The sequence below is a fragment of the Pogona vitticeps genome, chromosome 5 (genome assembly GCF_051106095.1).
Source record: "Pogona vitticeps strain Pit_001003342236 chromosome 5, PviZW2.1, whole genome shotgun sequence".
NCBI classification, from domain to species: Eukaryota; Metazoa; Chordata; class Lepidosauria; order Squamata; family Agamidae; genus Pogona; species Pogona vitticeps.
Genome location: NC_135787.1, coordinates 45,148,968 through 45,161,667, shown reverse-complemented (window position 1 = coordinate 45,161,667; position 12,700 = coordinate 45,148,968). Strand labels below are relative to the sequence as shown.

The 12,700-nt window shown below is 39.5% G+C and overlaps 1 long non-coding RNA gene across 2 annotated transcripts in view; it reads left to right on the top strand.

Annotated features, from left to right (window-relative positions):
- The first annotated feature begins 255 nt into the window (after positions 1 to 255).
- LOC140707566 (uncharacterized) overlaps positions 256 to 12,700 on the top strand; it is a 56,099-nt gene continuing 43,654 nt past the window's right edge. For both annotated transcript variants that reach the window (XR_012087704.2, XR_012087703.2), the window contains exon 1: positions 256 to 474. This is a non-coding gene — a long non-coding RNA (uncharacterized LOC140707566). The remainder of the gene's footprint in view (positions 475 to 12,700) is intronic.

The window sequence follows — 12,700 nt, the reverse complement described above, 5'->3', positions numbered from 1 at the left end:
CACCTTTTTAGAGGGGTTGTGGGTGATTTACTGATTTTATTCTTGTTTGCTGAGGAGGGGGGAGAGGGAGTCAGATGCTCTTTTAATTAGATTCATTTTAAATCAAGCATAAGCTACTGCATATTACTAAGCAAACATTTGATACAACAATAGCAATAACAGCCTCAGTGATCTCTAAAGATGTGATTTAGAATTTAAGTGTTGAATTTATTTTAAAGGGAAGATGTAAGCATCGCTTTCATAGCTGGGAGATTTATTAGCACTCTGCCTTTCCATTATCCAAGCATCTCCCTTGCCCTAAAGCACATCTGTGCCGGAAAGACAATGAGAGACATTGTGGATTTTTTTATATTCATAAATTACAGATATTGCTGAGAGCAATACAGCTATCAAGACTATTCTTCAGAAGACTGAGACCTACCTGTGAAGTATCTATGGCGAACAAGCAAGGAAGAATGCTGGGAAAATAAGTTAGTAAGTGAACATGGTCTGCCATCTCAACTTGTTTTATGAGATACACTTTTCAGTGCTGACCCACAGCTTTTTAATAGTATCAAGAGTGGCAAATCAAAGACCTTTGAAGGAACAGAGCAAAGTGTAAGCTTTAACATCACCCCTGCTGCAAAAGCTCTTACTCCATAAAAAACATATTTCAGTTCATGACAGCACAGAAAATTCAGTGAATAATAGATGAGCAAATTTTATGACTAATTTGTATTCACTTTTTTAACTTACACATTGAACTGTCCAAATAAAATCACATGTTCAAATAGTTGACATTATTTATTTCCCCCACGTTGAATTTATAGTCAGTGTGCTGTGGTAAGGTCCCCTCGCATAGACTATTTTCGTTATGCATTTCAAGGAAGAGAGAGATAGTTTGCAACAAACGAAAGAGTATTTGAAAGGAAACAGAAGTGAATGGCAGTTTAGAAAATCTGCACAATGTCAAATGATGGTGCTTGTTTAAAAAAATGGGTGTGTGTTGGTTGTGTATGTGTGATGATACTGTAAGGAAGGTGAGCTGGAGTCTTCTGCACCTTTTTATAGTTAAGGATAAATTGGGTAAGAATATCATGGTATCTGACCCTTGTGTAGCCTCTATAGGGAATTGGCATGACTCCTAGTAGAACCCTGTTGTATCTAATGAGAAATAGGCCCCATTGAGTTCGGTAGAACTTATTTCCAGGCAGGTGTAAAGGACCATATAGTCAGTGAACCAGATAACTAAAAGCTTGGAAAAGTCACAAATTAATAGTAACAAGCATTTGTGTATAAGTAGGGCTTTGGCTTTGCAACTATCTACTGCTTGAGCAAGTGTAGGATCAGCATATTCAAGAAGTTTTCTTTCAACAGACAGTCAGGAATGTGAAAGGCTGTTTTGTCCCTATACATGTCATCCGCTGATCCAAACTCCCAGTCTTCAGCTTTGCATTTCAATTGTGTGATGAAACAATTCCTCTGCCTCATTAAATCTAAATTGCCAAAATTGATAAGGCCCAAAAACAGGATTTTTCCTAGGTTCACAGTCATATCTTCAAAGGTTTTGAGACCTTCTACCAGGGTTTTCTTCATTCAGCTTGCATATACATTCTGCACATCATAATACATTTCCAAGGCTTTATCACCAATGCAGTGCAATAGGACGTGTTCTATCATCTTCTGATTCACTGCTTACATGTGAAGAAGCTTTTGCTCCAATTTCCTTCAATTCTCTCCCAAATTGGTAGTCAAGACCAACTCCAAGAGGCTTGAAAGACTGCTCCCAGCAGTGTCTACCCTCAGCTACACGCCCTCTGTGAAAACTGCTATAGGTTTGATAAAGATGCAGGCCTACTCTAACACCATGTAGAATTTCCTTCCTGCTATGAGTATCTGCAGATATGATAAACATTCACTATATGATGAGTAGCAACTGGTGTGCTTTGAGGCCAGAGAGAGAAGTCATTCTTTAAACGACAAAGCAGGTACTGAATAAAACTACAGAGAGAAATCATACCCACTCACCAAAGCAAATGAGTTGGACTCAAGGGATAAAATGAGCATTTTTAAACATTAAATCACAGATCTTAAATACACAGACAGATTATAATTGTACCTGATACCTCTGATTTGGTAGCTGTTATTATCAAAACAGTGGTGTTTAAAATTAAAAAAATTTGCCCCACACAGATTTCTCTGTGATGGCCCATGGTGCAGTGCTTAAACAGCAGTACTGCCGTCAAGCCTCTGCTCATGACTTGAGTTCGATCCCAGCAGATTCAGGTAGACGGCTCACAGTTGACTCGGTCGTCCATCCTTCTGAGGTTGGTAAATTGAGTATTCAGCTCACTGGGAGGCAAAGTGTTGCTTGTATAGCTGTGTTGTAAACAGCCATAGCATTACAGGCTGTTATTTAAGTCAAAACAACAACAGACGAGAGGTTCTTCTGATTCAACAGAAAAGCATGTCTTTTTCTTGGAATACAGTGGGGTCTCTACTTAAGAACGTCTCTACTTAAGAACAATCCAACTTAAGAACAGCTCCATTTGCTAAATTTTGCTTCTACTTGAGAACAGAAATCCAAGATAAGAACAGGAAAAAAAACCTTTCCTGCTCTTTTTTTAACCTTGGGTCATCTTAGGCCTTAGGTCATCTTAGGTTAAAAAAAATTCTCCCCCTAGTGGTAGAGTACGTATTAACCAGCTTTGCATTAGTTCCTATGGGAACTCATGCTTCAATGTATGAACGCACCTCTACATAACAAAAAGACAGCCAGAACGGATTAATTGGTTTTCAGTCCATTCCTATGGGAAATTTTGCTTCAACTTAAGAACGTTTCAACTTAAGAACACCATTCCAAAACGGATTAAGTTCTTAAGTAGAGGTTCCACTGTAGTTTCTATGGATGGAAAAGAGCAGATACGGATTAAATGGTTTTCAGTGCATTCCTATGGGAAATGCAGATTCAACATAAGAACTTTTCAACTTGAGAACCACCTTCCAATACGGATTAAGTTCTTAAGTAGAGACCCCACTGTACCTGCCTCCCTTTTAAGATGTTCAGAGGAGGTTCTTCGTTTCAGTGTACATATTAATAATTGTGTGCCATCAAGTCAGTTTCAACTTATGGCAGCCCTTTTCAGGGTTTTTTAAGTAGAGAATACAGTACACAAAAGTGGTTTGCCATCCCGTTCTTCTGGGGGGCACCTTGGGACTGTGCAACTTGCCCAAGGCCACACGGGCTGGCTCTTCCTCCAGGAGGCACAGTGGGGAATCAAACTCTCAGCTGATACCTAAACCACTAAGCTATCTTCATTTTAATAATACTTCACTTTAAAACACTGTGCTGGTTTGTTTAGCTTGCCCTACTATATCATATGTCTAGTTTGTTTTGATTATTTGATCATTCATGATTTTATTGTATTATACTGTAGCTTGCATTTTTTTCATACTGCTCTGATACGTCAGGATGAAAGGTTTGTTAAAATACATTTGATATACAGTATACATAAATAAATATGAATATCTCACAGGATATGTGCAAGACATCTGGGAGATCTGGACAAGGAGACTCATTATTGCCGCATACTAGCTGTAATCAGTTGCAACCAGAAGGCCTGAGGCATTCTGTGGAAGCACAAATTGTTCTAGTACAGATACCTGTTTCTCTTCTAGTGACCTAAATCAATTTAATATAGATGGCTGAAGTCTGACTCCAAAAGCAATGTGAAAAACTATGAAGGCAAGGAGACACAAGGCTAAGAAAAAAGTTGTAATTTTTCAGGAAAAGAATGACTAGACTGAGAATTCAGGAGTAGTCTCAGCACTGAGAAATGAAAAAAAATTCATCCCACGTCTGTGTTCCCAAGTCAAGCAAATTGTGGTTAAGTTTTTTTGTGTGGCTTTTCTTCCTCTTTTTTTGCCTTCTGATCTCTCCTTTGCTGAACTCAGCCAACAAAACTGGAACTCTCTTGTCAGAATTAATTCAAAATATCTCACCATGCATCAATGGAATTGCCTTTCCTGGGAGACAATTCAATCCCTCTTTGTACAAGAACAAACACTACAATCCCATTACAGCTGACGCTAACAGAACAGCAAATGGAATGAGCCAACTGAGAATCCTGTGAGGGTGGGGTAACTTATTAGAAAAGAAGATACCATAATGCATTGGGTGAGCATTTTGACCAAGGAGCCTAAAGGAAATTCCACCATGGTTAAATGAAATATCATCCTGCTTCCAGTTCATTTCATGACTTGTATCATCTTAATATCAGTGACAGGAATAACTTAACCACTTATGAATAAGTTAAACTCTCGTTATCCTTGTGAAGACTTGACTGTTTGTCTGTGCCACCTGGGAACCCCATACATTTATTTCAGCAGCAACCAGAGCTGATGCTTCACCAAGAGTTCCAATGAGATCTTTTAAATGCAAGTAGGCAAATGCAGTTTCTTATCCATTTCTCCATGCATGCTGAACGTCCTACAGTAGTTGAGGGATCAATTTCCCAAGGTAGATCTTTCTGATCACGGCATATTAAATTTCTGTGAACATGCAGTGTAAAGGTTGAGTTGATCTGCATATAGTATACTAATAGTAAACTCAAGTTTCCAAGGACTGTTCTTTTATGTACCGAAAGCAGCACAATCTACGAAGAAGACAGAGCTAGGTACTGGAGAAACCCTCAGTTTGTAGAAACACTCACTTCAAACTTGAAATTAAAATGTTGGGAAACTCTAGAGCAGCCTAGGGAAAATAAAATAAAATAGAAGACGGAAGTATGCCATTAAGTGACTTGCTATAAAGTACGATTGACTACAGCCATGGACAGGACTACTCTATATTGCAGCATTTTCTTGCAGGCTCTGCTTGTACATTCATAGTTTGCATATTTCATGCCACTCATGGTTTATTTATTTTCCTTTTACTGGAAGTCATTCTTAATTAAAATTTCATCTTAATTGATTTTTCTCAATAGTTTTGCTGTTGTTTTTTTTACTACTTTAGGAACTCTCCATGGTATCCACAGTTGGCACACACAACTTTGTTGGCACAGACAACTTTGTTCACAGACACTACCCTTTAGTGATTCAGTTTTTGGATTTTCTCAATTACAGATACCACAACTCACTATTCTGGGAGTTCTACCCACCTAGGAGCCATCTTACAAATTACTCAGTGTGATTGATGCAACTACCATGTTTTCCCGAAAATAAGAAAGGATCTTATATTAATTTTTGCTCCAAAAAACGCATTAGGGCTTATTTTCAGGGGATTTTTTTTTCATGTATAACAATTTATATTTATTCAAATACAGTCATGTCATCTTCTGGTTGCTGCACAATGGTGGAGGGCAAGATTTCACTTAATATGGGCTTATTTTTGGGGTAGGGTTTATATTACGAGAATTCTGAAAAATCATACTAGGTTAGGTCTTAGTTTTGAGGAAACAGGGTACGAGAAAGACGTAAACTAGAAGGCTCTGAGGCTTAGCTAGGCCAAGCTTTCTGTTTGTGCCCTGATGCTAGCTGGGAACTTTGTTTCTGAGAAGGAAGCTTGGGTAGAGCTTGAGCTAGCTAAGCCTCACTGTCTGGTGAGTAGAAGGTGCCTAGAACTCCCAAGATGGAGAATTATGATATTTGTAGTCCAGACAATTTGGAAATTCCATCCTTGCTACTCTTCGTTATGAAAACCCCACATATGCATGAGGTTCCTGAGCATAATCAGAAACCTGATTGGATGATTCTGGGACTTGTAGTTCAGGACAGTATCTTTTCTAGATTCTGTACATGATAGCATATAGCTCTCTAAAAATAAGCAGTTATATATCTGGTCACTGCTGACATTCATAACCATAGTTTATCCCCTAGATTGTGAGATATAAATGCTATGTATAAACAGGCATTCTATGTGTGCAGTGATACATTGGGAAACGTGGTGTTGGGGTGCAGAGTTAAAACTAAAGATGCTAAAGCACTGAGTGAATCACTCACTCTTAATGAAAGGGACCAAGCAGCAACACTTTGATCTCATGATCAGTGAAATCTGATAATTCATTTTACATAACCCCAGGAAACCAAAATACAATTAAGAGCTGATTTTTGCCTTTGATCCTACTAATCATTTTCCCTCTTACACTGTGCTATGCACATACAGTAATTAAAGAGCTAAGGTTTCAGGTCGCTGTTCCTCGAGGCACTATTCTCTGTAATCTTTGCTTTCTGCTAAGCTGGGAGCAACCTATACTCTATCATCACTGTATATTATTCCCCAACACATCCATTGATACCTATCAATCAGGACTCTGTTGAGCTGGCAACAGGATACTCATTTCTTTATTTAACTACTTCTCTTCTAGCAATACTTGTTTTTTGTTAAATAGGATTTATAGCTGAGATTCACATTCACCTTTTTATACTATACAAAAATCTTCTTGCCAGACCATGCTGGAAAGCTTGTACTCCTGATAGTCATATTATTTTTAGCTTGAAGAAGATGAGACTTTACAATCAAGTTCTTCCTCATCTAGATTAATAATGTAATCTTCTTCCCTTCCTCTTCTCGTATTTCAGCATTTTACTATTAACTGTTAAAATGAGACAATTTTTTGTGTCTTCCTTATATTCACATCTACTGAAATTAGAGGGGTGAAAGCGGGCGTAAGATACTGTCTATAAATATTTACCATGCCAATCTTATTTATTTATTTATTTATTTATTTATTTATTTATTTATTTATTTATTTATTTATTTGTTTATTTATTTATTTATTTATTTATTTATTTATTTATTTAACTTATATGCCGCCCACTCTACCTAAAGGTCTCTGGGCAGCTTGAGTTAGTTTTCATTCTTGATCTATTTGAATATGCTGTTTGAAAACCGAAAATAAGTTTTAGTGGCTTTCACACTGGAACCACTGCTACTATTACTTAGATATGTGCAATCAAGTCAGAACTGACTTATAGTGACCCTAAGAGGCCTTTCAAAGTAAGTGAGATATTTAAGGAGTGTTTTTACAGTTCCACTTCCCCATTGAGTTTACATGGCTAACCCTGCTCTCCAGAGTCCTAGTCCATTACTCTCTCCACTATACAACAATGGGTCTGCTACCATTATTACTCCTAACTAGAGGTGGGCACAAACCGCCAGTTCAGCAGTTCATGCTGGTTCACTTTTCAGCTGAACATGTATTTGGTGGTTCTCAGCCCCACCTCCTTTGGCAGACGTCCATTCAGAGGCAGTGCCCTGGCTTCACTGCCCCACCTCCTTTGGGCACTGCCTCTGAGTGGGTGCCCACCAGAGGAGGCGAGGCTGGCAACTGCCTAACCTCTCTTCAGCTGAAAAATGAATTGGCATGAACTGATGAAGCAGGTGTTCATGCTCATCTCTACTCCTAATTAAAGAATAAATTGCATCAACTTCTAATCAAATTAGTTTTTTTTTCTTTAGTCTAAAAAGCAAGGATGTGCAACACTGCCAGATTCAGGGACCAGTCCTTCTCTCTGAGATCAACCATGGGCTAGAAATCCTGTATTTTCTCTTTTTAAATCAAAAGTGACTGGAAGTTCACTTTCAGGTTCCAATGTTTAAACAAAATATTTAAAACACTGTTTTTTATCTAGAGCAAGACTGTGTCCCTTGCTTCAAAAATGATTATTGCTCCCAGAGATTCTCAGACTGTCACATCTTCTCTTGACCTGTATTTATAATTCTGAGGAAACACCTAGAAGGATCTGTGATAATTCTGGTCTGCAAAAATGGATGGGGACTGCCTTCAGTCTGTGTGCCATGTCTTGGCCACTTTGACCCAAAGGCTTTCCACTCCTACCAATGTTCAGTTCATTGTGTAAAAGGGGGAAGAAAGTACAGTTACAAGAGTAAGACCAACTAGTACAGGGGTCTCAAACTCAATTTACTTGGGGGCTGCTGGAGGCAGAGGCTGGGTGAGGCTGGGCCGCATCAGATTTTCTGCGAAGTGGAGCAAAAGCCTGAGGAAGCTGCCCAGGAGTTTCCTTAGCCTGGCTGGGGCTCCAAGGAGGAGAAGGAGGAGGAGGAGCACACAAGCTGTCTTGGGAGAGCCGGTGAGTGAGGCGAGGCTTTTTTTTACTCTTGACAGCAGAGGCCACGTGGGCACTTTGGAGGGGCAGGCAAGGCAGGGGCCACAAACTATCATCCGGCGGACCGCAAATGGCCCCCAGGCTGCATGTTTGATACCCCTGAACTAGCATGAGGAAGTAATGCTTGTTTATTACAGATTGACCATTTTGCCTGCCTGCCCAACTGAACAACAGAAGTTCAAATGATTCTTATGAGCACATGCAGAATGACCATTTCCTGCCAGGATCAAGGGTGCTGTAGTTTAATGTCAGCAGTTAGATAGTCAGGTGAACAGAGTAGCCTGTTGATTAGTGAACTGGACTGTCTCCTGTCACTGCTCACATCACATGTTCACAATCATCACATCTGCCTCACACTGATTGTAAAAGGCCAGGAAGGGAGAGGGACTGACCGAGAACTAACATGCAAGCCATTTTGAGGGTTAGTCATGTATCCTAGGAGTCTTTGTAAATCTGAAATGGGTTATGACTTATTTTGACTGTGGAAATTATATTTTGAGACTCGCCACATACTAAATTGTGAGAGTCAGTGTGGTGTAGTCGTGGAAAGTGTGTCAAGCTAGGACTCAGAGAACTCACTAGTGTGTATGTGTGGCAATGCTGAACCACTCCTTGAACATTTTACATACCACAAAAATTTTACTCAGGTCATTATAAATCAGAAGCAACTAAATGGCATGTAACAACACATTTGCCAGACTAAGAGATTCAGCTGTGGAATCTCAGCTTTATCTGAAAGTACATTTAAAAAATATACAGTATCTGCAGAGAAGGAAGTGAGTCAGTCTGTGCTCTTATGAGAAAAAGATTTAGGTTTTCCAACAGTCCTACATTACAACTCAATGTAGTTTCAAAATTCCAGTCCAAATCAATACATTTACATCCTGCAGTAATATTCTTTGCCAAGAACCTTTTTCCATTATATGTGGAAGCTGCATTATACAAATTTGATTTAACAATGAAAAATGATTCTGGAAGAATGCTTTTTAGGAAGCACGGAAAATTATTTGCTACTCTGAAGCTGGGGAATGCATTTATGAAAGTATATAATTAAAGATCTTTCAGATGAATGGATCTTTGCATGCCTCTTGGAGCATAATGGCTCATTGTAATGGATCTAAGAAAATTAATATATGATACGAATGTTCCCACTTTGTTCACCTGTTTGTGCTGTGCTCACAGGAATGTACTGTCTAAAAAAACCAATTGTGCACTCATTCTTTGCTTCAGGCTCTTTCCATTGGTGTCTAAAGAATTGTACTTCAAGTTAAAATCCCACACAATTGATGAAAAACAAAGTGGGGACACTTATTATGAATACCATGGCTTCCGCCTCTATTTTCCCTTAGGTTTTTCCACCATAAAAAAAAGACAAATGATTAGCCATTTTATGACCAAGGTTTACCTGTAGGGATATAAATCTTGACTACTACCACCACTATCACCACCAGCAGTTGATTTTAAGAAGTTAGATATTGTACTTCTGGATAAGCAGCATATAGAAGTTGGAGTTCCATCAACAAGCAAACTCCAAAGTTCTGAAAGTACAAACACTAAGGCAAGAAATTAAAAGCATATGGCACAAGATAAGGTTATCCTCCCTTTCCTAACTTCAGCAACTGGAATCATTCCAAAATAATTGGAATGACTGCAATGTAATTATTGATTACAAATTTAGAGCAATTGCTACCAGGAGCTAATTTGTTTTCTGATTTTGCAAACATGTCACTTCACCCACAGTTTTTTAGGGCTTGACTGCTAATGTTTAGGCTTGACCCTTTGGCCCACCCCTGGCACCAGCAGTACTGAGAAATAAGTGTGAGGCCTTACAAATAGCAGAGAAGAGAAGGGAAACAAAATGCAAGGGAGATACGGAAAGTTACAGAAAATTGAATGCAGACTTCCAGAGAATAGCAAGGAGAGACAAGAGGGCCTTCGTAAATGAACAGTGCAAAGATATAGAGGAAAAGAATAGAAAGGGAAAAACCAAAGATCTCTTCAAGAAAACTGGAGCTATTAAAGGAACATTTTGTGCAAAGATGGACATGACAAAGGACATAAATGGTAGGGACCTAACAGAAGCAGAAGACATCAAGAAGAGATGGCAAGAATACACAGAGGAATTATACTCGAAAGATCTGGATGTCCAGGACAACCCAGAGAGTGTGCTTGCTGACCTTGAGCCAGACATTCTGGAGAGTAAGGTCAAGTGGGCTTTAGAAAGCATGGCTAACAACAAGGCCAGTGGAGGTGATGGCATTCCAGTTGAAATGTTTAAAACCTAAAAAGATGACACTGTTAAGGTGCTACACTCAATATGCCAGCAAGTTTGGAAAACTCAGCAGTGGCCAGGGATTGGAAAAGATCAGTCTACACCCCAATCCCAAAGAATGCTCCAACTACCATACAATTGTACTCATTCACACACTAGCAAGGTTATGCTCAAATCCTACAAGGTAGGCTTGGGCAGTATGTGGACCGAGAACTCCCAGAAATACATGCTGGATTTCAAAGGGGCAGAGGAACTAGAGACCAAATTGCTAACATGCGCTGGATTATGGAGAAAGCCAGAGAGTTCCAGAAAAACATCTGCTTCATTGACTACACAAAAACCTTTGACTGTATGGACTACAGCAGACTGTGGCAAGTTCTTAAAGAAATGGGAGTGCCTGACCACTTTATCTTTCTCCTGAGAAACCTATATGTGGGACAGGAAGCAACAGTTAGAACTGGATATGGAACAACTAATTGGTTCAAAATTGGGCAAGGAGTACGACAGTGCTGTATATTGTCTCCCTGCTTATTTAACTTATTTGCAGAATACATAATGTGAAAAGCTAGAATGGATGAATCTGAAGCTGGAATTAAGATTGCCAGAAGAAATATCAATAACCTCTGATATACAGATGATATCACTCTGATGGCAGAAAGTGATGAGGAATTAAAGAACCTCTTAATGAGCATGAAAGAGGAGAGTGCAAAAAATGGTCTGAAGCTCAACATAAAAAAAAAAAACAACCCTAAGATCATGGCCACTGGTCCCATGACCTCCTGACAAATAGAAGGGGAAAGTATGGAGGCAGTGACAGATTTTACCTTCTTGGGCTCCATGATCACTGCAGATGATGACAGCAGCCACAAAATTAAAAAACACCTGCTTCTTGGGAGGAAAGCGATGACAAACCTACACACCATTTTAAAAAGCAGAGACATCACATTGCCAACAATGGTCTGCATAGTCAAAGCTATGGTTTTCCCTGTGGTGATGTATGGAAGTGAGAGCTGGACCATAAAGAGGGCTGACCACCAAAGAAATGATGCTTTTGAATTGTGGTGCTGGAGGAGACTCTTGAGAGTCCCCTGGGCTGCAAGGAGATCAAACATATCCATTCTGAAGGAAATCAACCCTGAGTGCTCACTGGAAGGACAGATCCTGAAGCTGAGGCTCCAGTACTTTGGCCATCTCATGAGAAGAAAAGACTCCTTGGAAAAAACCTTGATGTTAGGAAAGTGTGACGGCAAGAGGAGAAGGGGACGACCGAGGATGAGATGGCTGGACAGTGTCTGCAAAGCAACCAAGATGAATTTGACACAACTCCGGGAGGCAGTGGAAGACAGGAGGGCCTGGCGTGCTCTGGTCCATGGGGTCACGAAGAGTCGGACACGAGTAAATGACTAAACACACACACAGTTTAACAATGTTTTACATTGTTAAACTACATCTCCCTATCTCCCTCCCAGAACAACAGATCAATAGGATAATCAATTGACATAGTGGTGATATTAACAGAAAATCAGCCAATCACATCCCATCAAAAATTTCAGAGTACAAGACCATCACAACTGAGTATTGAAAGAATAATTATGTTGGGGGCAGGCAAGCTTAATTATGGAAAGTGTTTCATAGACATTTTACTGCCAATTAGGTTGCAAACTTCCTCAGCTGCAGTGTTGAGGAGGTTTGCAACCTAATTTTAATAATAATTATCTTAAAACAGCAGAACTGGAATGGATCCTATGAATCAAGTGCAGCCCCTGTCAAGGAGGCACAGAGAGGAATTGAACTCCCAACCTCTGGCTCCACACTTTGATACCTAAACCACTGAGCTATGCAGCAGTTATTTTCATTGCAAAAGAATAATTAATATACTGTTGAAAGAATGGTTTCCATAACTCAGGTTGCAATCAGATGGGCATTTGTTCTGCTGTTTTATCCACTGTGGGGATGTGCTGGTTCACTCCTTTTTCTGACAATCACATGATGTAATTAATTGGAGCAATCTAGTCCATCCGCAGAATGTTCCTACCCATATCTTTCTGGATCCCTGCCACGGGCTTTTACTTTTTCACTGTGGGTAAGATCATGCTGGTTTTGGTTTGTTTCCAGTGTGTACAGTCTCTGGAAATGAAACAACATGAGCTCTAGAGCTGTCAAACTGCCTCTTAAGAAAAGAGCCACTTCATGATATTGTGAACTTAAACACTTCCTCTGCTCCATGCAGAAGAAGTAAAAGGTTTTTTTAAAATAATATATTAGGGCAGGACTGATGTCCCTTAAAGCAAATTTAAAACTTCCTTCTGGAAGTGGGGGGAA